This window comes from Nicotiana tomentosiformis, chromosome 7 (genome assembly GCF_000390325.3).
Source record: "Nicotiana tomentosiformis chromosome 7, ASM39032v3, whole genome shotgun sequence".
NCBI lineage: Eukaryota > Viridiplantae > Streptophyta > Magnoliopsida > Solanales > Solanaceae > Nicotiana > Nicotiana tomentosiformis.
Genome location: NC_090818.1, coordinates 81,843,908 through 81,871,682, shown reverse-complemented (window position 1 = coordinate 81,871,682; position 27,775 = coordinate 81,843,908). Strand labels below are relative to the sequence as shown.

Here is a 27,775-nt window from a genome sequence, read left to right as displayed (position 1 = left end):
TCGTTACTTGAGTGTAATTCCCAATGCATCCATGCTTGTAGCCATTGATCATTTTACTTGCTTTCTAGGTTAGTTTATATTTTCGCATTTAGGTATAAATATTTCCTCAAAATCTTTCTAAGTGTTTGGCTTATCATAATAGTGATAATTCTCTTATATTGCCTAATCGCCTATATATTGTTCTCTATGGGGTTCGACCCCGACTCATAGTTGGGTATATTATATTGCATGCGACCGTGTCCATTTACTTTTTAGTAGTGGATTTGGACGTCATCAGCTACCTCTTTGATTGTTGGATTGTTCTTATTTGAAGTTGTTATTACATGATGTCTCTTCGTGTTGTTTTATTCTTATGCACTTAGACGTAGTTGCTATTTCATACTATCTTATTCATCATTAAGCTTATGCTATACACTTGAAATGGAAGTTGTCATTTCGTGGGAATACCTTCATTTTGAGTTATTGAAGTTGAAGTTGGGAAAACTATTAATATATTGATGTTAAAGTTGTTGATTATTAAGATATCTCTCCTCGTTGAGTATTTCTCATTTATTTTGTTATTATTGAAATTTTTATTCACATTGTGGTTAAGTCGTGGGATATATGTTGTAATAACATTGGTATTGTTGATTTTGGCAAGTGTTGTGGCATATGGGCATGTGTGGTGCGAGTTGATTATTGTATTGTGATATTGATACGCATGTGGTGGTATAAAGATAGGGGTTGATACGTATGCGGTGAGATAAGGTGGGATTTATACGCATGTTTCTAGTAAGAGAATTACATGAAGCCACGCTGTGAGATAAAGGGGCTAAAACGCATGTAGCTATTTCGGAAAAAATATTTTCAAAATAAATGCAAGGCTTACACGGTGATATAAGGAAGATTATGATTGTGAGTTGTGAAATTAGATTGTGAGGTGTGGTACCTCAATTGCGATTCTTGTTGTACATTCTATGTTAAAAAGGCTTGTAGGTTAAACAGTTTTTTTTGTTATTTCTTCATTCGTCTTACTTGTATTGTCTGTATTTGATTACTTGCTGTTCTTATCATATGTTCACTCCTTGTTGCCTTTATTGCTTTAAACTCCATTGTTGGCCTACATTAATATACTGCTTTGTTGCCACGCATTTCCTCGCTTTCTGTCATTAGACTATATATTCTATTCAGTTTTCTTGTCCTAGTATGTGTCTTGACCTGGTCTCGTCACTATTCTACCGAGGTTAGACTTGATACTTATTGGGTACCGTTGTAGTGTACTCATACTACGCTTCTACACATTTTTGTGCCGATCTAGGTACATTCGCTCGTGTCGTACGCCGATGATTGATCAGTTATTTTCGGAGACTTCAAGGTACACCTGCTCGACGTTCGCAGGCCCGAAGTCACCTTATGCTTTTAGTTGTATTACTGTTTATTTCCTGTTCAAAACAGTGTTGTATTTCGAGATTATTAGTGCACTCTCTGTAGAGCTTATGACTCAGTTCCACCAGGTTTTGTGAGTTATTGACAGTTGTATTGTTTGGTTTTATTATGATAGATTACCGGTTTAAGTTGATATTTAAACTGTTATATTTGCTAAATCTTGATGTATGTTAGTTTTACCTAGTCTTAGAGACTAGGTGCCCTCACGACATCCTAAGGTGAGTATTTGGAGTCGTGACATAACTGATAATTGATTACCTTCTTTTCCATAACCGTCCCCAAACATATTGTCCCATGCATCAATAACGATCAATTTTGCATTATTGCTATTCATTCTCTTCGCCCGAAATATCAACTACTCATAACATTGTTCTATCTAGAGAAAGTCATTCTTCAAAGCATACAATTTTTTCGTAAAGACTCCATCGGCTTGTTCACCGTTGGATCCAGAACTATACGTGGCCTGATTCCCGTAAAACTAGGGATCTGTAGGCCACTCAAGAACTAGAGTTCGACCCCCACATTTTAAAGAACCTCATACCCCCATCCTCATTCATTCGGACAAAACTGATTATCATCTCGATTTCATTACGCGACAATTCTTTATCATTCCCGGATAAAGAGAAACAGCTATTGATACTCAATTTTGCCCTCATATTTTATAAATATTTTTATATATTTTTTAAAAATTTATTTTTTTTACTTTTGTCAAATTGTTATTACAAGAGTTCCATAAAAATAATTTTACCTCTTTTTAAGCTTTTAAATTGATTTTGGCATTTTAGATTGGTAACTATTTATTAATTATTCTTTCAAAATTACTTCTGGGTGATTAGTTGTCTAAATTAATTACATGCATATTTTATAATATTTTACTTCTTTTTATATAAATATATTTGCATTTTTGTATCATTTGCATATCATTTGCAATAATAGCCACAATTATTCAATAATTGTCATTATTATCCTATTTAGGTCAAAATAACTCTTTTTATATTTTTATAATCATCACTATTATTTTGAAAGTATTAATTTCGAAATAGATTTTTTATATATCATTTTATAATTATTTTTAATTAATTTTCGTATTTTTTAATTCCAACCCAAAACCAGGCTAAAATCGGACCAAAACAAGCCCTACATGTCAGGCCCAGTCCCCAGTCCCCAGTCCCAAGCCAAATAACCCCTTTACTCATGACCCGGTCGGGACCCATTTGTTGACCCGCCCCGCCTCCCCTTTAATCATGTCCGTTGATCTCAAATGATCAACGGCCTATAACAACCTCTCTATTTTTAATTACCCAAGAGCCCCTAACCCTAGTTCCCATTTTCCCCAACCATCCGCCTCTACATTCTCTCAATCTCCCTCCTCTCTTCTGTGAACCCTATCCGCCTTACCTTCCCCCCTCCCCCCAAATTCTCTCTAAATCCGGCTATACTATGGATCCATCTTTGTATAAGAGATGAAGAAAGAGAAGTTTCCTAATACCATATAGCCTCTCAAAGATAAGTACGGACGTCTCCGTACCTATCCGTAAAAATTTATTAGGACTGCTCATGATTTATGAGATCTACGTAAACCTAGTGCTCTGATACCATATTGTCACGACCTAATTTCTCATATGGACCGTGATGGCGCCTAACATTGCTGCTAGGCAAGCCAACGGTGAACTAGCCATGTATTTATTCTTTTTAATAATTTAAAAGTAGTTGGTTTTTATTTATTAAGTAAATGAGAAGTGAAAAATTTGATAAAGTAAAGCGCAAACTAATAAAAGAGCAAGTATGGTGAAATAAATACTCAAAGGCTATTAAGTGTCTACTAGCATATTTCCAAGATCCGGTGTCGCAAGTGTATGAGCAACTAATAGAATATACAAAATACCTATGCTACTGTCTGAAAGGAGATATACAAAAAGTAAATACAAAAGAGAGAGACTGCGGGTGTTGCAGAACGGACTCAAAGAGCAGCTCACCACTATGCCTCGAGATAACGGGAGTGCGCGCATGAATGAACACCAGATGCACCTGCCTCAAATCCTGCACGATTAGTGCAGAAGTGTAGCGTGAGTACATAAACAACATGTACCCAGTAAGTATCCAGTCTAACCTCGAAGAAGTAGTGCCGAGAGGTCGACATCGACACTTACTATGGGCCAACAATAAAATACAGAAATTCTAAATAGGCATGGAATATGTGAAAAATAATAATAACATAATAGCAAGCAGTGAATAAATGATTCTTTAACTGATAGTAAATTCCAACAATCTCCAACTAACACATACTAACTCCAAATCAATTTCGGGCCAATAAATAATTATAACCTCTTAAGTCATGAAAATAATATCAAGTGTATTCGGGCTCCAAGCATTAACAAGCACGATTTATGCCGAGGTCATACGGCTCGATCCAGAATAATGTGTACACTGCCAAGGGTCAAGCGGCACGAACCATAGATGCATCTATTATACTGCCGAGGTGTTCACCCCGCTGCACAAGAAGAGAGAATACTCTATGAACATCCGATTTAAAAGTTATCACAAAACTAATACACAAGGAAGCATAATTTCTATTAACGGACAAATAACTCGCCAAAACTCAAAGTAAGTGAAATTCGGCCTTTACGAATTCTTTATCAAGTTTCAATATAATTTAAGCACTTAAATTAACAAATAAAGTGCAAACAATACAAGTATTTTATGATTTGGATCCTAAAACTGCCCGGATTTAAGTATGATTAGTAGCTACGCACGGACTCTCGTCACCTCGTGCGCACGTAGCCCCCACAATTAGAAGCAAATATCAATTTAAAACACCCATGGGGTAAATTGCCTCTTACAAGGTTAGGCAAGAGACTTACCTCGTCTCAAAGCTCACTTTTCGGCTCAAAAATTCGCTTTAAATCCTTAACTTAGTGGCGAACAATTCGAAGCTAGCCAAATGTTATATAAATTAATCGATATACGCTCACAAGTTTATAATTTAGCTGTTAGAGTAATTACCCAACCCCAAATTGGAAGATTCCTAAAATTTACCCCCAAGCTCACGTGCCCGAATTCCAAAAATTTTTGAAGATAAATGTTACCCATAACCTCACGAACTCAAATATATAATTTCTACCTAATTCCATAATCATTTTCGTGGTTAAATCTCATTTTTATCAAAACCTAGATTTTTTAACTAAACCTATAATTTCTCCAATTTATATGTTAAGAATCTACCCAAAATGCATGTAAGGTGGCAAGTGGGCCGGTCTCGGGCCTAAACGGGCCAAGTGGGTCCGTCTAAACGATCCCGGTCCCGGTCCCGGGCCGGTCCCAAATTAAACGGGCCAAACGGTCCCGGGCCAAATGGTCTTTTTGTAGGGACCAAGACCGTTTGGTTCCAGGCTAAATAGGCTAAGTGGGTCCAACGGATTTAAAAAAAAAATTAAATAGAAATTAGAGACAAAAGGATGTTAAAAAAAAAATATCTAAGGCAATGCCTTGTAAATTTTATTATAGAATTGTGACCTAAATTTTTTAATTCAAATTTAAAGTCTAAAGACAAAAATATTGTAAAGAGATATTCAAAGAAATGCCTTATAATTTTATTATAGCATTAAAAAAAATATGATAATATCTTTCTTAGTCTTCATCCCCCCTATGGAATGAGCACAACAAGGTGCTAATACCACAATTGAGAAGAAAAAGGAACTAATCAAGATGTGCCAAAATACAAGTTACATAATTCATACTAATTTTTGTTCATACAAGTAAAATGGTATCTCTTACAAACTTCATAAACCCGTCAAGGTCCGGAGGAATTTTCGTTCTGCAATATAAACTAAACAGTTAGAAATAGTAGGATAATATTGCCCAGAAAATTCATTTGTAGCAATATAAAATTTTTCTAAAAAATTTACAAGTATTTTAACATTAGCCCAATCCCCATTTGTAAAGTGCTCATCATCATCACTTACATGTGCATTAAATATTGAGTTTATGAGGTTTCTATATTCATATGCAACAACCAAGCTTTCATACATGTAATTCCATCTAGTTGGACAATTTCAATATTTAAAATTGTGGGTTTATCATCATCCGGTTGAGTTTTATCAAAATCTATTTCCTCGTCATCATTTTCATCAATAGTTGGATTTGAATAAAGAGCATTCATTAATTCATGGTCTAATTGTTCACCAGCTCTAATATTATGGCAAAATTGACTCTCAGTAAATTGTAATAAACTATTATCGCTATCAAGAATAGCAGGTGTAGGACGGATATGGGGTTTGGTTCGGGGAGCCCGGGGCAGCGGAGAAGGAACAGATTGAGCACTAGATTCGCCACTCTTGGATTTTTCCTTATTTTTACCAAATTTTTTTAAAGGAAGCCATCTTAATTAATAAAGTAATAGAAAATAAATAAAATAAACAAAATTATAATATTAAAACTTAAGAGTTGGAACGAGTTTACCGAATTGAGGAACAACTTGTTGAAAATTGATTATCGTTGAAGACTTGAAGACTTCAATTCACCAACTTCATAATTTTTTCACAAATTATAACAATAAAGTAAGCAATAGTAGCAATTATAGAAGAAAATTAGAGAGAGATTGTGATAGATTGATGATTTTGTAAGAAAAATGAAAGAATGAGGGGGTATTTATAGTTAAAAATAGGGAAAAGTGTAATTATAAAAAGTTTGGGGTTAAAACAAAGTTGGGGAGAGGGGGAAGGGGAGTTAAATGGCTATTTTATAAATAGCCAACGACTATTTTTGACAGTCCAATGACTATTTTTGACAGCCCAACGGCTATTTTTTATTTTTATTTTTTAAAAAAGTTGACCGTTGGGACCGTTTGGCCCGCAAGGGGACCGGTTCCGGTCCCTGACAGGCCAAATGGTCACGGTCCTGGTGGGCCCAAAGCATAGGACCGCCCAATGAGACCGGTCCAGGCCCACTAAAATCGGTCCTAACGGTCCTGGCCCATTTGGCTCGTTTGGCCCGCGGTCCCGGGTCGGTCCCGGGCCTGGACCGGCCCACTTACCAACCTTAAATGCATGTATTAACTCATATTGTTTAGAAATTACTTACCTCAAATTACTAGGTGAAAACCTCTTTTCAAATAGCTCTAAAATTTTCCAACAAATGAATGAAATGAGCCAAAAAGCCTAAGTCCCGACATTAAATGGACCTCATTGCCCCAACGATTTTCGCTTCTGCGGACCTTGGGTCGCACCTGCGGAAAATCTATCGCAGGTGCGGTCCTTGCCCAGCTTGGCCAAGTCCGCTTCTGCGGAGCTGGTCCGCATCTGCGCACACGCGCCTGCAGATAGTCGCCCGCTCCTGCGAACCCATGCCTCCTTGGCCTAGCCCGCACCTGCGACCATCTTCCTCGCACCTACGAGCTCGCAGGTGCGGTAAGCTCTCCGCTTCTGTGAGGTCGCACCTGCGGCCAAAACCTCGCAGGTGCGAACACACCAGAACTGGAGCACTAGAAGCTCCCTCAAGTCCAAATTCCGAGTCCGATTCCAATTCGTTTTGCATCCGGGGCCCCCGGGACCCCATCCAATTACACTCACACATCCATCAACATAATACGGACCCGCTCGCGCGATCGAAATACCAAATTAACATCTAAAAATATGAATTGGACGTTAAAACGCATGAATCAGATTATGAAACTCAAAACACTTCCGCGCGTCCGATTTCTATCAAATCAAGATGGATAATAATTTTTATCTTTAATTTGGCTCTCAACAAAGTGGAATACAACATGAGAAATCTGCATACTGATATCCTAATCTATACTATATTAAAAGCACGAAGGCCCTTAGCGAAATATCGTTCGCCTTTTTCACCCTTTAAAAATATATTTTATATGGGGCAAAATTATAATTTAAGTTATTTTTTTAATTTTTTGAAATTAAAAATCAATTAAAATATTACTTATTAAATTATTCCTTATGAGAATTAAATATGAAGTCCTAATATTTAGGACATTAAAGTTAATTAAACTTTTACTTTATATAAATTATTAAAGAAGAAAATAAAAAAACCATCGACTATTTAAAAAATATGAACTAAAACACAAAATCATGTAAAAGCATAAACGTAAGAATAATCTATATCTTACTTTTTCCAACAATAAAACTCCACGATAACTTTTGTGCTCTTTGCCCTAATATTTTAATCATACAAGGTCAAGTTTGCCTATTTATTTTCTTCCATACCAAACTATTTGCCATTCTTAATTTTAAATCGATAAGTAATTTATTTAAAAGTTTGGTTATTAAATTATACCTTTCTATTTTTAAAATTTACTACGGCAAATATTTCTACAATTAGTATCGCCATTAGCGTTAAAAAAAATAATCACTGCTAGGAAAAAATAGTAATTATTTATTTGTGATAAAAAAAATTAATGATCATTTTTTGGGAAAGGAAAAAGAGGAGAGCAAGAAATATCAATGGAAAAAATAGAAATGCTTTTTTATTTGACTATTAATTTCAAGGAGAAGTCAAAGAGGACACAAAGAAAAACTAGGAAACCACAAATAGATTATGGTATTTATTTACATTTCTAGAAAAATTGTAAATATGTTGAAGACTGCAAAAGTTGTGCCAAGGCAATTAAATAAGTTATTAACAAAGGTATATCAAGCTCAAATAATCTAATTTAAAGTATGAAAGACTATTGTTACAATCTTCTATAAATTAATTCTTTATATTTAGTATATTCTTCTAATCAATTCAAAACAAATTTTTTTGCAAAACTTTGGTAATTGAAGACAAATCTAGAAATCACAAGGAAGTGAATTATATAATTCTTGACTCACTATTACTCATATTGATTCTAAAATCTTAAAATATTAGATTTTTTTAATCAATTAGTTCAAATAATGAAAGATTTAATATGTAAAATTTTAGTTGATTTTAAAGGCCTAAATATTAGAAAAAATAATTAAATGATAATTTTATCCAATTTAAAAACTAATTTTAAAGGATAAAAAAGGCGAACAATATTTCATTAAGGGGCTTTGTTAATTTAATATAGTATAGATTTAATAACTCAAACACATTAACTGATAATATTTGTATAATTTAAATTTTTTAATACTCATTAATATAAGGTTCACGCGCAACGTGCATATCGTGAGACTAGTTCCTACAAACTTATACACATCGGAATATACTCTGTATGGGCTAAATTAATCATTTTTGTCCATCCGAAAATAAATCCAGAACTATAACGATCCGACCGATCGTTTTGAGCATTTACCCTCCTTTCAACTATTTGAAGTCTTGAATAATTTTCTACGAGGTATTATGACTTGTGTGAATTGTTGGTTTTGGTTTTAAGGTATTTCGGAGTTAGCTTGGAAGCTTAAGTTGAAATAGTTGACCGAATATTGACTTACGTGTAAACGACCTCGAAATTTAATTTTGATGATTCCAATAGCTCCGTATAGTGATTTTGGACTTAGGAGTGTGTCCGAAAAATTATTTGGAGATCCGTAGTGGAATTATGCTTGAAATGCCAAAAGTTGAATTTTGAAAAGTTTGACCGGGGGTTTGACTTTTTGATATCGAGGTCGGAATCCAGTTCTGAAAATTTTCATATCTCTGTTATGTCGTTTATGACTGGTGTGCAAAATTTGAGGCTAATCGGACGTGATTTGATAGGATTCGGCATCGTTTGTAGAAACTAGAAATTTTAAAGTTTATTAGGCTTGAATTTAGGTGTAATTCATGGTTTTAGCGTTGTTTGAGGTGATTTGAGGGTTCGACTAAGTCCGTATGATATTTTAGGACTTGTTGGTATATTTGGTTGAGGTCCCGAGGGGCTCGGGTGAGTTTCGAATGGTTAACGGGTTGGATTTTGGACTTGGAACTCTGCTGGAATTTTTCTGATGCACCATCTGGTTTCCTTCATCGCGTTCGTGAGTGGAGCCTCGCATTCACGAAGAGGAACTGAGAGGCTGGCAATATTTGCTCTTCGCGTTCGCGAAGAGAAGAACGCGTTCGCGAAGGGTGGACTGGGTGTGCATCGCGAACGCGAGAGGTGTTACGCGTTCGCGAAGAAGAGAGGAAGCAGCTGAGGACCCCCAGGCAATTGGTCTACGCGTTCGCGTAGGGGGTGTCACGTTCGCGTAGTGAGGGGAGAATGAAGTATCGCGTTCGCGATGGGTTGAACGCGTTCGCGTAGAAGGCATTGAGGCAGTGGTATTTTGTGCTTTGCGAACGCGAGGGTGATGTCGCGTTCGCGAAGGAGGAATTTGGACGGGAACTATTTTGTGCTTCGCGAACGCGAGGCACTGACCGCGTTCGCGAAGAAGAAAAGCCTGGGCATTTCAGTTTTTGACGGATTTGAGCTTGGGAAGAGGCAATTTTCGGGAGTTTTTCAAGGAAAATAACGGGGTAAGTATTCTTAACTCAATATTGGTTAAATTACCTGAATCCATGGTTGTTTTTATCATTTAATTGGTGAATTAAGTTGGAAAAGTTTGAAACCCTCTTAGTTTAAATTGAGGATTTGAAGGCCGAGTTGTGGTCGGATTTGAGTAATTTTGGTATGGTTGGACTCATGGTTGAATGGGGGTTCGGATTTTATGAGTTTTATTGGATTCCGAGACGTGGGCTCCACGGGTGATTTTTGGGGCGTAATTTCGGATTTTTGGAAAATATTAGTATTTTGATATGGAATTAATTCCTATAAATTGTGTGGACTGAATCAAATTAATTGTGACTAGATTCGAGCCATTTGGAAATTGATACGCACAGAATGGAATTTCTGAAGCATTGTTTAGCTTGCTCGACATTTGATTCGACTTGTTCGAGGTAAGTAACTCTTCTAATCTTATCATAGGAGCCGAAGAAACTAAAGTTACTAATATTTTATATCACAGGTTCATTTCTGAGATAGAGGCAGTATGCAGGAAATGGTTGGCTGATGGCACGAAGAATTTGTTGGTGTGAATGTTTTGTTTATTCACCTCATCTTTACCGGAAAAGAACTTGTGATTTCATTAATGATTTAAACTTATTGAACGACATGCATGCCCAATGGAAATGATCATTTTACACATTGACTAAAAATTTATCATTTTGACTGTGTATTTGACTGACTACTGACTTTCATTTCATACATTTGACGGAAAGAGGTCAAGATTTGGTTGAGAATACTATATCTTAGTTTGCTATTACCAGAAGTAGAAGTTCTCGCTCTCTCCATCTTTCAAGAGAGTGTGATGGCTGTAGTTGAATGTTGATGCCATATTCATTAGCGTGGTCCCTAAATAAACCTGATAAGGGACTGGTTTTGATTTTCCATTTGAAAGATTGAAAGGTCGAATAATAGGTGTGACAGATACTTAAGTAAAAACAAAAGATTTGCTTACTAAAGTCTTCTAATTAGTTTAGGTCGTTCCACAAAGATTTGCTACTAGCCTGTCTTTTGGAAAGACTATTTAAAAAGAATTTGAACTTCAACCTCAACCTATACCTATAAAGAAGTGCTAGGTGTGATCATTCATCATTGTTGAAGTGCGAAACCTAAGTGAGTGTCAACAAGGTCGAAAGCACTTGCCATTACTTTTGAAGGAGTAATGGCTCCCTTAAAATCTTCTGCTTTTAGTTGTCCTATACTTATAAGATGCTGGAATAGTTTATTAGATGTTTCAGGTTTATCATCTCTAATGTTTGTAATATTTATGATTTTTTCCGGAAACTAATATATTATCACTAGCTATTCCACTTATCAAAAATAAATTATTAGCCAACATGCTATGTGGTTTTGTGCGGGATAATTTGCTATTTATATCTCTTAATAGCTTCTGTGACAATGGATTTATTTCTGTCAACAAGTGGTTCCTTTAGAGGAAAAAAACAAGTAGTTCCTTGACGGTTTATTTCTCTGAGTGGAATCTTTTGGTCGAAGTATGAAGGAAAAGATTCTCTTATTGCTTGTCTTGATTCCTTGCTTCTGTTTTTTTGCAAATTATGTGATGGTAGAAAAAGGACGCTATCTGCTTGAATATCTCTGAGGGCCTATATAAAGTCAAAGCTGACCTGAAGTATGAGATGAAAAGCTATTGCATGGAGTACTATTTTGGAACACTTAATGATGGTACGTAAATAAGTCTACTTTGAAATTAAAACTGAAAATATGTTTCTTTCTTTTTTCTTGGGATTGCCTAACAAATATCCAAAAATTTAGTTGTGCCAGGAAAAGGAAATGACTGGAGTTGTGTACTGCATGATCTGCAGCTGTTTTTTGGGGTGAATGAGTTCCTGGTATCTCTATCACTTATCAAAAAAAAAAAAAAGTTCCTGGTATCTCTATCTCTTAGCACCTTGATTTGGGTTATTATGTTTAACTTTCTTTTCCAATATTGAATGCATGTCTCTAGGTGATTGCTCTTCAAAGTGCCAGTGGTGTGGTTCTTGATGGACCAGAGGCCAGCAAACTTCTAAGTGCAGTTGCTATTGCCTTGTCCAACTGTTCCAGGTATGGTTGTCAGTTGCAAACTTCTTATTATATCAACCTGTCGGATCTATACCTTTTAGTAATTGAACCGAAGTACTAGTCTTCTTCAAAATCACTCAAAGGATTAATCTGTCTTTTTCAAAATCAAAGTGAGATTTTGATGGTGAACTAACATGCTTTGTCAAGGTTTCTCTTCATAATTTAAGTGTAATACAATAGAAGCAAGCTAACCTTGCTCAATTTTAAGCAAAATCTTGTTAGAAATAAATGGGCCCTAAATGAAAGAGAAGTTGACAGAGTATCCATTATTGAGAGAACAACATATAATTTGTGACATATTGTAATTCAGTATATAAAGTTGGTTATTCAGAATCATAGAAGTTGAGAAATTGAGAAAGATGTGAAGATAATGGCTACGTATTTTATTTTCATACATCCGGGGCTTTGGTCTATTGGTAGAGTACAACACGTGATGTGTGGATTAGGTGCACGTCATGGTTTGAAATGTGCCACATACAAAATCCTGTGATGAAGGGTAGATAGGTGAGCCCATTATCCATTGAGTTTCGAAGCGTGTGCCAGCTTGCCGTTGGGGATTTCTCGGTTGTTCAATAAAAAAAATCTTTCATCCTCCGGCAAGCAGCATGGCACATTAGCCCTAATGTTACAAGAGTCCTTGAATTTCTTTAGACTTCCTTCTGCAAAAAGCCAATATAACTGAAAGGAGAAAAGTCGGCATATTTTGGAAGCTCTGTAAATTGCAAGGATAGGTTTTTTGTTTCTTTAAGAAAAGTCGGCATAATATCTATATCACTTGAAACTTTTACTAAGAAATATGTAGCATTCACTCGTTGGCAAGAGAAGCGTCCTGCCACTTCTATAAAAAAAATGAACTTTTGCAAATATGTAGGAGTTAGCTACACCCTGTAATTGAAAATCTGCAGAGATGACTAGTACGACCACTGAAAATAACCGCCTTGTTGAAGCTAAGGTATAAATCTCTACCATATTAAGCTGACTTCTGTCGAATTTCTAATGTGCTGCTCTAAAGTAGAGATCATACTTGTATTTGGCTTCTTCAGCAGATGGTGATGCTCATCTCTATGTATATTACATTTCTTTCCTTTCTGTAATGAATAATATAGTACACTTTTGATCTTTTTCACCTTTTGGTCCCTGCAGTTTGTGTCCAGCATTCGTTCCGGTGCATGATCCTTCTCGTAAAGCTTACATTGGTATTCAGAATATGGGAACCCTTTTCACCAGGCGATTTGAGGCTGACCGTATAGGTAGACGGGAAGTTCGCTGGTGTTGGGAAGAGTCACAGCCAGTACCTAGAATGCCATCTAATTGTGTAATTGATCTATCTACCTGTCTGATTAGCCAGAAACTACACATGGTAAGTAGCCTCTGGAGTTTGATGCTTTGCTCATAGACTAGAGAATTGAAAAATATTGAGCTTGAAATTTCATGTCTATAGATTCCATGAGGACGTCTGTATATGCCACTAAGAAGTTGTGTTATGATGCATTTAGATTGTTTAAGTGCCGTGTCTGTTTCCCTCTTTTGCTCCTTCCTATGCCTCATTCTATCCTCTTGTGGTTAATTTTGAAGTCCACCCGCGCAATTCATTGCTGTACATATAGACAATCTGACAGTGGAACTAATTGTGAATGTACAATATGACCCGACCTTACCAGATATGGATAAATATGTCATTTTTTTCAGCTTATAATATGATGTTCTGTAATTTTGCATAGATTTTCATGATAATCTGTTGCCCAGTTCACTTATAAAGAGTGAAATCTTTCTTTGGGAGAAGGTGAAACTGTACAATATCTTTTAATTTTGTGAAAGATGAAGTTTTTGAGTCTTCTAACTGATTGTGTTCCTCTGCATTTTCTCTCTAGTGGATTCTCTTTTGAAGATATGGTGATGAAATATTATCTATCTGCTCTAATTGTTTTTTTTTCTTCTCTCAAATGTGTAGCTTTCAATTTGCATTAATAAAAAGCGTCAGCAGGAACAAGAGAGTCCAAAGGGCGGTGAAAAAAGTTTTTTTCCTGCTCATGTTAAGGTATTATAGTATCAATAAATGCTATCATTTCAAGTGTTTAAGAATGTCAAAACAGTGTTATGGCTGTGTGCCTGACAGGAAACCTATTAACCAATGTGATGTAGGAAGAGACTCAGGTCAAGCGTTGTTTATCTCCTCGTGATGGAAAGACTCAGACATCTTCTGGAGAACGTGACAGGTGAAAAGCAAGTGAGAACCTTTTGTGTTAATGTTGAATGATAATTGTCAGTGGATCGTGTCTTTCCAAAGTAGGTTATTTCAGTTCTTCTGCCTTTTGGTAGTGCTTTTATTCATGCTTGCATTCCAGTCTCCGGATGTTAAGCTTTGGGAATCTAAAGTTGTATTCCGAGAAGTTCATTGCAGTTGCTATTATAATTATCTTGGCCTTTACCTTAGCTTATTTGTTTTCTTGTGATGGAGGACTATAATTTACCTGTAATTGCAAAGCATGGTGATTGTGCTGACACACTCTAAAATATGTCATGAATTTTTGGATGTTTGTCAGATCTACTTTCATTCATTTGTTTTCTAATTTATGAATAACATCATAAGATTGGGATTGGTGGATATGGTGGTTTTTGTCTTGATGTGTTAGGTATAGCCTAAAGTGTTTTCCTAGAGAAATATTTTCCTGTGTTTGGTTGCCCTGCTGAAAAAAATTCCTTCGCGAGATACTTGTAGAGCAAAAAGACTTACTCCATACTTCCCGATTGTTGCAAAGGGAATTTTTTCAACAGGTTAAGGCAACCAAACACCGGAAAATATTTCTCTAGGAAAACACTTTAGGCTATACCTAACACATCGAGCCAAAAAACACCATATCCACCTCAATCTCATGATGTTATGCATAAATTAGAAAACAAATGAACGAAAGAAGTAGATCCGACAAACATCCAAAGATTCAGGACATATTTTAGAGTGCGTCAGCACAATCACTATGCTTTGGAATTACAGGAGAACTATAGTCCTCCATCACAAGAAAACAAATAAGATAAGGTCAAGATAATTATAATAGCAACTGCAATGAACTTCTCAGAATATAACTTGACTCCCAAAAGCTTAACATACTCTTACTATCAACTCTTACTTCGTCTTTCTCAATAAATAAATAAATTATCAACTCTTACTTCATACAATTTGCTTCAAGCAGCATGTAATGCTTAACACTAGCACCACCTTCTTACCTCATCTGGAACCTTTAATATTCACGTAAGCCACCTGATTCTGTGTCCAACCAAATACTGGAAAATGATCCAGAAAATAGTTTTCTAAAGTAAGGCAATTTTCACCAAAATATATTTTCCATTAAAACATTTACCAATACACGTGCACACAGTATATGAGAATATTCCCATTATTTGGCACACATTTAAGGGGAAATAAATTAATGCAGTAGTTCTGGTATTGACGGTCCTGTTTTATATCCTATTTTTTAAAACTTATATGACAGTCCTTTTAGACAATATTCATCCGAAACACTTAAAATGTGGTATTACGTGAAGGTGGGCTTGTCAGTTCCCCCCTTCCCCCCCTCCCCCCCAACCTTTTCTCTCATAAGGAGAAACAGGCTGATCCCTGACTAATCCTGATCTGTTCTATAGATTTTTAAGTGTATAGTCTTCTATAACTTCTTTCTGTTGGTATTAGCTTCTATTGTTTGGGTTTTAAGGTAATCTCAACTAGCCTAGGTATAGTCCTTCCAGTTTTTCCTTCATTTACTTTTGAACCAATTCTTTGATTTTGATCTGCAAAATTGCAGTGCCTATGAATTTGGTCTTGTAAGTTGGGGATACTTCTACTGTGCACAATCTGGACAAATGTTCCAAACTTACCAGAATGTTCAGAGTTTGCCTTTGTTTTTTTTTATTTGAATTGAGTTATTTCCTGTTTTTTTGGCAGTCTATCAAGACCAGATGGTCTAAAAGATTCTGTGGGTCATATTTCTAATTCTGGACATTCTGATACTGTGAAATTGGGTGATGCTAAGCATTCAGCATGTATTAATTAGGAGGGGATCAGCTGGTGTTGTGGGTTCTATGATGCTTTTGAAATCTCAACAGAACATGCATGCTCCATTTACACAGGTTGGTTTATTTGAATTGCTAACATCGTCTTTATTTGTTTCATTTGCGTCTTTTACTGTCCAACCTTCTCTTGTTTCTGGTGCACAATATTAAAATTTTTTCTTTTATTCTGAAAAATTCCTATAGGAGCCGCCAGTTATGACCGAAGATATGCATGAAGAACGTCTACAAGCTGTTGAAGCATTAGGCGATTCTTTTGTGAGCACCAAACTCTATTATCGACAATTCAATTTCCTGAAAGATAATCATCAATTTTGGTGGTATTACTATCCCTACAGCAGGTCATTGCTTCTTGTTGTTGAAATGATTGGTGCTTATTTTGGAAAGTCTGAAGTAGTAGTCATAATTGAATGGTTAGGTGCATAGTGGGATCAGGTATATGTTTTCTGATTTTTTGTTTTGACAGCTCTTAACCTGTTCAAGAAGAGAAATACTATTACCTTCTCACCATTCTATGGATCTTCAGTACCGGGGTCTGGTTATGAATTGTGAAACCACCTTATCCATATTTTGAGATTGCTAGTAGGTTTGCTAAAGATGATTGGGCACATGATGACGTTTGGAACAAAAGTGTAAAGAGCCATCTTAGCAATCCCTTGATCCTTAGACGCGTCTGACCTCACAACTTTTCCTTAATGCTAATGGTTTTCTTGACTAATTTTCTTAAGAAATATTCAATTACAATCTGTAACCATATGGGTCTCTCCAGAAGGTCTGTACCTGGATTTGCACTGTTGTTGTGACTACTAACTTCAATGTTGTTAGACCTACTTTTTAGCCCACCATTTTTATTTTAGCTCACGGAGTATCTCTAAAATATTGTTCCACTTCGGAGAGTAGCAATCTTTGTTTAGAATGCAAAGCTAAAGAAATATGGAGTGAGCTACAATTGGTATTTCTTGAACAGAAAACTCTCTTCTACCATTCTCTGTTTGGCTATCATAATCATACTGCTGTTTGGAGTGGAGATCTGCAGATGTTTCTTGTATCGTATATTCCTAGGATGAAAACAGTTGTTTCCAGTAAATCTATCATTCTGCTGCTTTACCTAAAAGCCTCACCTTGAACGGTAATACTTTCATTTCATCTGACGATGGAAGTTTCTAATGTTCCTTTACAGAGCTTTTCGGCTCAACTGGAGAAAGACATTTTATCATCAGGTACTGACTTCTGTGCTTATTTTCTTGAAAGGCCTTCCTTGCTGTTCTGTCTTTTGCATCATGTCCATGTTCATGTAATGGTATTTTCTCAGTGGTCGTTAAAGTGGAATTTCATTTTACCATCCGAGAAATGCCGATATTTCTTGAAGATCTCTGACTTGCATTGTACTGAGAATTTGCAAACATTTGGAGAGTTTTATAATGCAAAGATTTTGTGCCTAAAGCTAATAACTTTTAGCACATTTTTTGCCTTTGATATTTGTCAACCTCATGGTTTACAGACAGCAGAGCACTGTTGTTATTACCCTTCTTATTTTTTTAATGTTGCAGCTATATATATTATTAAAAAAATGACATAGGCACAGTCACTAGCTGAAGGATGAAATGAGGTCCATTTGCTCTCAGCTTTTCTTCTGAACAGACATTTGCATTTTGCATCTCATTGAGAATTTTGAAGTCATTCGTTTCTTGATATGACTCATCTAGCCTTCCACACTGTTCCTGTGTCACCTTACTATAGAACAAACATAGAAACAAGAGCTAATAAATGTCAAAAAGTTGCATACTAGCAGCTTTACTCCTCACTGTCTCGGAGACAACATTTGATGATTAGGAATTCTCAAAGAATTAAGGATCTCTGATCAATGTTAGTTAATGCTCTGTCAATTTTCAAGTGCAGTTACCCTTTGCAGCTACCTATTTGTAAATCAAGTGTTTGATTTGTTTTCCCTGTCAATTATCTAGTCTGCATATCTAGTGGTGTGGATCACATGAAATGTACTCTTTCAGAAAATTATTTGCTTTCTAGGTGTGCAGATCACTTGAATTAATCTCTCCTTCATGAACTCATCCTTGATAATCCTTGCACTATGAACTAGATATGTCTGTATTTAAAGCAGCAAATCCAGATGTGTTTTTGAAGATTTCATCCGATGGCATTCACCTAGAGACTGGGAGAACAATGATAATATGGACAGTGGAGCATCTCACGATAATGCAATCAAAGGGTTAACGGTTGAGTGGCCCCCTCGAGGAAAGCTTTCAGAAAGAATGTCTGAGTTTGGCAATTCGTGGAGAAAGATTTGGAATGAGGCACCTCCTTTGCCCGCTTCTGAACAGAAGCCTCTCTTGGATCCAAATCGAGAAGGAGAAAAGGTATTCTGAGATGCTTATAGGCATAAATTCCTGCGTTACAAATTATGCTTTGGGGAAAAGTTATCTTCAAGATATTAAATCATTATTTGTCACCCTTAAAAATCCATTCTAATATAATCAAGAGAATTACAATTAGGTAATTGGACAAATTGCATTTTTGATCCACGAGTTAAAATTTGGAGATATTTTTGCTACAAGACATAGCTTAAGGTGAAACATACCCACTTATTAATTGGGGGGGGGGGGGGGGGGGGGAGCTGCACAGGTTTCTCGCAAATTAAATAACTCCCTCGGCTTCATACAGCCTTTTACCTATCTCTTCGAGAGTCCTTTCTTTATCCCCTTAGATGTTCAAACTTTCCTTCACAGCTTGCAACCATTCTTATCATTTAACTTCCATGAATCTCTTGAGGAGGAGGGTTGATCAGGTTTTTTAGAGCTGGGGACGAGTTTAGGGCATATGGCGGGAGCAGCTAAGATATTTTTCCATGTTAATTGTCAAGTTTGATGATAATTTTCTACTACAAAGATTTCAATTCAATACAAATATTAATTTGAATTCAGTTCACATAATTCATTTAGACATTGTGCAACAAAATCATATTAAAAAATTTAAAAAGGAGGAGTCTGAAACTTCAAAGAAACAAGAACTTAAAAATGTTAATTACCTGATGTATACACTACAAAATATCTGTTAAATTGCGGCGGTTTATTTATAGGGTTTATACAAAACCTCCACCATACATTTATTTTGTAGCGTTTGTGTCAATCCCCACAAAATAATTCTTTTTATGGCAGCTTATTTGTGAGGGTTGTAGAAGACCCCAATATATATTTTATTTGTGGCGTTTTTGTTCTAACCTTCACAAAATTATTCTTATTGTGAGGTTTCTTTTGTAAAAGTTTTTGAGACTAGGTGTCATCACGACATCCTACGGAGGAAATTGAGATCGTGATAAAATTTTACAATTAGAAAGAATAAGGCAGTAGTAGCTAAATAGTAGAATGAGACAAAAAAATATATAAATATAAGTAATAAAGATTTTATTGATGAATGTTTATATATTTTTAATGCCTGGCGAATAGTAAGAAATAACTTACCTTAAGGCTATGTAAAAAATATAGGCTCGAAGGCAAGTATAAATCATTGTTGTGATATAGTACGCTTTAGATTGACCGTAAACAACACCTTATGTGAGGTAACGATCATACGTCAGGCGCGCGCGATATTTACCTGAAAGATATTTAAGCTTTATAATTATATACACATAATTTTTATTTTATCATTTTATTTGAGATAATATAAATTTTGAAAGGATATAAATAATACTAACAAAACTAAGCACTTGGATTTTCGTTATTTTCATCATACCAATTAAAATATTATTGCATTTATCTAATATAGAGATTTTAGCAATTTTATTGATGCCAAAAATATTTTTGTTATTAAAAACAAAAATTAATTTTCTCAACTAGTTTGGTTTTGCTGCTTAAAATTTTCATTCTTGTTTGCTCCAAAAACAGACGCGGTAATTTCTCCCTCCCATTTCAAAAAATTTCCCAAATCTTTCCCTCTTTTAATTACACTATGCCTCAAGGTTTTCTCTTTTCAACAATTCGGCTGAACTGCCTTCTTCCCTGTGACTTCCTTTCGCTTCAATTGCTTCAGGTATGTTCTTTCTTCATCTGCTTCAATTTTGATCTAGTTTAATTACGTTTAGGTATTCTTCTTCTTCTCAATTTATGGCTCCTACATTGACTTTTAAGATAAGGGATTACGTATTTTCCGTTGCCCCAATGTTTCAGTTTAATGGTTTTTTATTCAATTATTTTCAGGCTTGAAGGATGACAGGGGTTTTTCTGAAGGGAAGTATCTTTTTGGGCAAATTAACTTTAGAATGCCGCTACTCGTATTAAGGTGGTTTTTTCCTTTTCTCTTAACTCAATTTGTTTTCTTTATCTCAGTAGTCATGGAATTTGTGATTTTCAGTTGTAGTTTAGTTATTGCTTGAATCAGTAATAAAACCTTTATGGACAATCTGTCTTGGAATAGTCCTTCTTGAAGAATATTATTGAGTAAATCTTGTTAAATATATATGCTTCAAAATATATGAATACTTTAAACAAACGGTACCTCCGCTATTAGATCTTTTACTTTTGGTTACAGATTACCAAGTGTTTCTGTAAAGAGCTTTTCACTTAACGTAAAGCTTTTTCAAATTCCAACCATAATTTAATTATGTTGTATGATGTTAAAATTGCTTGAAGAGACCCATATATTAATAATTGTGCGAGAGCACATCGGGATTCTTCAGACATGGTATTTGCTAATGTTATCTCTAACATCTACATTGGAAAATCTCAAAAAACTACATGGTCTTTAGTATCTCTTTTACTTGCTAAGGTCTTACAGTGAATTTTAATCTTGGGGATTTTTGGGTAGGTTAATTATTAGTATACCACTGATGCTTAATTTATTTTGAAAAAAGACAGTGAACTATAATTTTTTATTTGGTTACTAGAGATAGAGAGCGAAGAACCTGAGCCTTACATTGAAGCATCTCAAGCACAAAAGGTGTATTATGTAGATGATGTGTTGTGCATCCATAGTCAAAAGATTTAATTTGTATGATATGTAAGAAGAGATGGAAGAAGAAATATACTAGAATGAGACATATCAAGAGCAAGAACTTGAACACTTTTTGGCCATGTGACGAGTATGTACAACTAGTTACATATCATCTAATTAATAATGTAGTAAAGGGAAATGTTGTTTCTGACTTTATTAAATATGTGCCCTATCTGAAGGTAACAATAATTAAGTAGTTCTTTTTTTTTTTTTGGTTTATAGGTATGCTTAGAATGGTATTCATATTTGATTTAAAAGTATGTTTAGAAATGATGTTCATATATGATTCACCCCTTTTTATTTGATTCACCTCTTTTTAAATTTATGGTGCTCATGTGTTTCCTTTAAGAGGATCTCTTACTATGAAGTAGTTCAAGAGACAAAAAGCTTTGTTGAAGCTAACTTGATTGGATGTTAAATTTATGCAGATTTGGTTTAAAGGATTGATGTGCTTGCATGATGACACTGGGGGGTAAGTTATGTTTCTTAACTCATCTCCTAAATTTTCAATTCTTTTACTTCTTTTCCTAGATTATATAAAGTAACCAAATTTGTTTCATATTTGTAGTTGTTAGTTCCTCTAGAAATGAGATATTGAGGTAAGCTAGTAGTATATATTTTTAATTTATTCCAGAATTTTTTTGCACTTTTTGTTGCTTTTGTTTGAAGTTAGCTCCAAAAGATTTTGATTTTGGTGTGGTTTGATTTAATTTGATAAATTAATTATTGATTTATTTCACAGTTCCAGCATAGTGATATGCAGAGTGAGTCTGCTTCACTCATGGGCGGAAGAGTATCACGAGGTGACAACAATACAGATCACCAAAGCAAATACATGTCACTTTTATATATTTATTTATTGTTGACCTACTCTAGATTGTAAAATGTTCAAGCTATCATATACCGTATGTATTGTATAACCTTAGTTTGATATGAACTTGAATTTGTGATGTTGGTTTGTTTAGATACTTTTAATGGAATTAGATTTACGGTGTATTTATTGAATCCTAGAACTAAAATTTTGAATAGAAAAAAAATATTCTGGCAGTTATAAGCTGCCAGTATTTAATTTTTTTTAAAGATTGAGATAGAAATTGTGGGGGTTTATAACTCTCACATAATATTTTTTTAAAACATTGAGATCATATTTAGAAGGTTATAAACCGTCACTGATTGCCTCTAAAACCTCCCACAAATTATAAATTGATTTTGTGACGGTTGTCGTGGAGGTTCTTAAAAACTCCCACAGAAATGCTTGTGGCGAAGGTAACTGTGACATTTTTTAAATCCGCCACAATATATTTTGTGGAGGTCAAAAACTGCCACAAATCTTTAAATTAACCCCCACAAAATGAGCTCTTTCTTGTAGTGATAACATTTCACATGGAAATTGAATCCTTCCTCAATGATTTATAACTTCAATTGGTTGAAATATTTTCATCTGAAAATAGAAATTTGCAAGTTTCCAGCTTCTTTTACAAGGAAGAAAGGACCTGAAATGTCTTCATAAAATTTTAAAAAAATAAAGGACCTGAAATCTGCCTGTTTTAGCTTAAGATATTTTCCAACTATCCAAACAGTAACACAAAACTCGATATTCGTAGTGTTCGTCCTTTTAATGTTTCAGCATTTTCTCCGCATATAATATCTAATAATAACAATAACAAATCCAGTCTAATCCCACAAGTGGGGTTTGGGGAGGGTAGTGTGTACACAAACCTTACCGTAGGTAGAGAGACTATTTTCGGTAGACCCTCGACTCAAGAAAAGGTGAAGAAGAGAAAGGAAGAAGAAGAAAGAAAAAGAAGAAGAAGAAAGAAGGAGGCGGAGGAGCACCAAACAGTAATACAGAAAAATAAAATAACTGAAGGGAACGAAACAACAAGGTGTAAATAGAGCTCTAAGAATATGAAAATACAAGAGTGCTACTAATACTACCGGTAATGAAAGGGGAAACTCTCGACTACCTACGAACCTTCTATTCTAATTCTCGACCTCCACACCCTCCTATCAAGGGTAATATCCCTATATAATATATAATTAGCTAAAAGTTGAAACAAACCCTCTATCCCTAATTCTGCTATGGGTCAAGAAAGTCTTGCCTAGGGAAAAAGTATGGCAAAATGAAGCTATAGAAATATGTATATATCCTCACAAGATAGCGGTAAGGTCTGCATACACACTACCCTCCCCAGACCCTATGGTGTAGAATAATACTGGGTATGTTGTTGTTGTTGTAATATTATTAGTATTATTTATGCACATTAACTTACTTTTTACTTTCATTTTTATTTTGTATGATGATGACATGAGTTGAGCTTAAATGGAAAAAACATGGTCAGTGAGAATTCATATAGTCGAACCCAAGTTATTTGGACTGAGGCATAGTTGTTTTTGTTGTTGCACCCACTTGAATTGAAGCTGGTGAATTGAGGAGTTGCAGAACTATGGATATACCACTTACTTGATGTTGTCGAATTGAAGATCGCCAAAAATAGTTGGAGTCTGAATATTTTTAAGAGATTCTTAGAGACTTAGTTAGGAGGAGGAGAATTGAGAAACAACAAATAGGAGAAAAAGAAAAAAAAGATGGATCGTCTAAAAAATATGTGAGTTACCTTTAACGATATATGGCCTTGTCATAAAGAAAGCCCTAAATGGGCAAACCTTCAACCAAGGTACCCACAGGTGCTTTATTGCTACGGGGGCCAACCTTACCATATAAAAAAATTATAAGAATTATATACACATAAAACAAAACTCTTGCCAAGTTGGTGGGTGCCCGAGACCCTTTGTCTTCAACTTAGTTTCGCCTCTACAGGGTACTGTCAGATATAGGAAATAACTTTCTTTTAATCGAGAGATCAACTAGAATGCTTCATGAGTGTTGCCCTGAGATATGTGACCTTGGAGTTTCAGAAGATTATTTTAAAAAGTCCCTCTCTATTGTGCTCTCTAGAGCTTTTGGTAAAAGTGCCATAATGATGTACTTCGATGCCTTCGGTTGAAGTGATTTCATATATGTACTTCACAAGTGTTACTTGAGTGCACACGATTCAAGGCACGGCAATAAAAGCAGTAATGACGCATTTCCTGGGGAAGGTGTTAGAAATAACATTCTCCACTTGTCCGTTTGTACGAAAGTGTCAAGCTTTATGAACATGATTCAATGGCAGCTTGCCGGGGCAAAAGTTCCTATATAAAGGCATCCACTCCCTAGGGTTATTCTAATGGTGCCCTAGGTAGGTAATGTTAGATAGTTATGTAAATAATATGAATTAGTCCTAGTCCCACATAGAACAGGAGTAGGATATGTATTATATAAATATGGCTCGTTGTATTATAATTAAACAGAATATCAATAATATATTTTTTCCCTTATTTTCTCACGGGTAAGAAACCTATAATGGACAAACATTCAGTGACTTGGGGATATGAAATATGGGCCACATTCCGCCAGTAGGGGATTGATGTTCCCCATATGGTGTCTTGTTTCGTCGTGACAAATATGGCGATATTGCTCAAAGGGATGTGACATGCAGTCATTTGCCCATTGAAGTTTCCGTTGAAACGGACATTTACCAGACAAATGAAACCAAGGTCAAGTGAGGTCTCTTCAGATGAAGCAACCTTCTGGCCTCTTATTAGGATCTTAAAAGTAAATACCTAGGAGTACACATTTATTTAGATTTTTTACCACGAAGTAGCATGCGCTCATCTCCAATAGTTGGTCTTTAGACAGCCTATCCCTTTTACATTGATCTCTTGATTTTGAAAGTAATTTGTATTCTTCAACTGACCTAGGTTCTTCACTATTTGGAAACACTGCGGCCATGTCAACTACTGGAGCAAATGGTTTGTACTGCTTTTAGGGCAGCTGCAGACACACTAAACAGAACAACATTTGGTGGTTTAAAGCAGCTGACAACCAAAATTGGACAACTTAACCTCACCATGGCAGCCACTCTCAGATGCTTGCAAAATAAACTTGTCAATCAAGTATGTTATTGCGTTATAGTAGGTCTTTGCAAGCTTGTAACTGGACAGTTTTGGCTTTCTGTGTTACAGCAAGTAATCTTTCTATTGACACTGAAGATATTCAAGACTTGAAGCGGCTTTGTGCAATATTTGAACATGTCGAGAAGTTGATCACACTTGCTGCATCGCTTTATCCCAAGTTCATGAATGCCCCGCGTCTATTAGAATCAATTTTCAATGACTGCTACAACTTTTATGCACCAAGAATGGGAACAGTCTCAACTGTCAGTGAAGTAAAAAAGGTATACTTAACGTGTTTTCTCTTTTGATTTTTCATGAATGAGAGATTAATATCTGGGTCAAGAATATGTTATGCTTGTGCTGAACTACTTCGAAGGCATACAACTTTTGGTCCATCACTTTAGCCTTCATGGCCAGTCCTTTCTGTTTTCTTGTATTATTTCCATGGACTAGTCCACTTTACACAACTCTCTTTTGCCTTGTTATTTGCTTAAGACTTTCGTCGTTCATCTCTTAGGATTTCGATAAGAAACAAAAGGTTGGGCGACGTGAAAGGGAGATAGCGGCAAGCATGTTCACAACTCCCATCGCTAACCAATCATGGAGGAAAGTGTTAAGCATGGGAAATCTTCTAAATGGCCATGAACCAACCTTGAGAGAGATCATATTCACCAAGCATGGCCACCTTAGTGAGAATTACTATGGTGGTCATGCTTATCAACACGAGTTAGAAACATACAGAATGTACATAAGCGGAACCTCAAATGATCTTAGTGTAGCACTAGCAGTTGCCTCTTGCGATTAGACATTTCAAGAAAAGGAACCATGTAAAATAACCCACTGTCACTCGATCCATGACCAATTAATGAAGTGGAGACATCCCTCAGCTAAGCCAACCAATGTAGGAAGATTATATTTGCATAACATGGACATGCCATGGTGGAACAAGTTTCACATTGTCACATTTTTTTCCCCTCTCTTCGAATTAGCTATGTTCTTATTCTCTCTGTTTTTCCTTTTATTTTTTTATTTTTTTTATAACAAGTTCCATTTGGAGAAGAAAATAGAAATATATTATTCTGTGAGGATCTTTACCAGCGAAATATTTCTCATGACAATTGGACAAACTGAACCAAGTAGCCATAGCAAGCGACTTATCTTTCATAAAGTCTCTTCAAAGATAAACTTTTGCAATAAATACAAAATTAATATTATATTTACCCAGTGTAGCCAGGTTTTTCTATTTACAAAAAGTAGTTAGTTTTTTTTATAAAATATATACAAATTTGATCAAAACATACAACTTATATACAATTTGGTCAAACACATATAACTTGCATATAGTTACATTAGTTGTGTATATTTTTTTATGTGGTTTGCACACCCGACATATAAAATATATATAATTTATTTTTGTCGTTCTCTTCGAATTTCAATATGAATTTGAATCAAAATTAACTTAAATCTTCACCAAATTTACTTAAAATTGAGATATAAACTCCAAAAGATATTTTCAATCATTTGAAACAACACCTAATTTAAACAAATAATAATTTTGTAAAACTCGATTTACAAATTAAAAGTTACGAAACTTTTTAATGGCTATCAATGGAGTTTAAGTTCGTCTTCGCGTTTCACCCATCCAAACAAAGTCTAATTATAGTTCACCTAAAACAATATGTGAAATTTTTGGTTTTACTGTTAAGTACCAATAAGATTTGTGCCAGACAACTATTCAAGCACTACAACAACAACGACAATAAAGCCGGTGCATTCCCACAACTCGCAAGTGGAGTCTACACCTGAAATTTGCAAGAGCACATGAAATTTGCAAGAGCTATCTTAAGTAGTGGTTTTTTTTTTTTTTTTTCTTTTTGTTGTAGAAAAGGGGATTCCTTTTGTACATGCTTAGATAAGACGTACATCCCAAATGCAAAGTAATCGAAGTAGCTAACTTAATCGATTAGAGACAATATCCAATTGCAAATCTCCTCTCCCCCCCCCCCCCCCCCCCAACCCACTAATTTGGCCTAAATAATTGCTATGATTGATTCAGTTTGGGCAATTAGGGGAGAGAAGCGTGCTTGAGCGAGGGAGGAGAGGGAGGAAAAATGGGAAAGATTGGAGCTAGTACATTACTTTGTATACGATTGGTAATTATAAAACTTCTTTAATAGTAATAATTAGGTTTATAATATAGCATAGATAAATAAAATTCCTTATTTGTTTGATAGTTTGGTCTACAAATACTGTCGCCACATCTCAGTATGATTATGAAAAATGGGAAACATCTCGTGTCGTCTGCCTTCAAATTTCCTGCAAATGGTGTTCCCTGCCCCTTCACTTATAGCATTCTATTCGTCTAAGTTTTCTCGATTTGTTGGAGTTTGTTTAAAGTTTTGGAGTTTTTGAATTAGCTATCTACTATCCGCTAAGTGTTTGTTTAGGTTAAACTTCGGACAAAAGTTACCTTGTGGTATACTTTTATAAAGAGATTTGATTGGACACTAGAGTTTAAAGAAATATAGATTTTTGGCACATGTTAGAAGTATACATAGAACTTGAGATATTAAACATGCCATACGTTTCAATAGTTATTATATCATACTATTATGAATAAATTGAAGAGTGTAACATTAAAGAATTTTTATATTAACTATGTCCTTTTAGCCTGTCGATTTTTTTAATGAAAAAGAGCATTATTTTTGTGTCCAAACGAAAAATTAGAGTAAATAAACCTTCGAAAACTACAAAATCAAAACCTTCGAAGAG

At 35.2% G+C, this 27,775-nt stretch overlaps 1 long non-coding RNA gene and 1 pseudogene across 1 annotated transcript; both read left to right on the top strand.

Annotated features, from left to right (window-relative positions):
* The window catches only part of LOC104120236 (uncharacterized), a 38,211-nt pseudogene extending 12,389 nt beyond the window's left edge, over window positions 1-25,822 (top strand).
* On the top strand, window positions 18,652-21,640 carry LOC138896524 (uncharacterized). The gene is made up of 2 exons (XR_011409847.1): window positions 18,652-20,293; window positions 21,433-21,640. It is a non-coding gene; the product is annotated as an uncharacterized lncRNA (long non-coding RNA).
* Window positions 25,823-27,775: the final 1,953 nt, after the last annotated feature.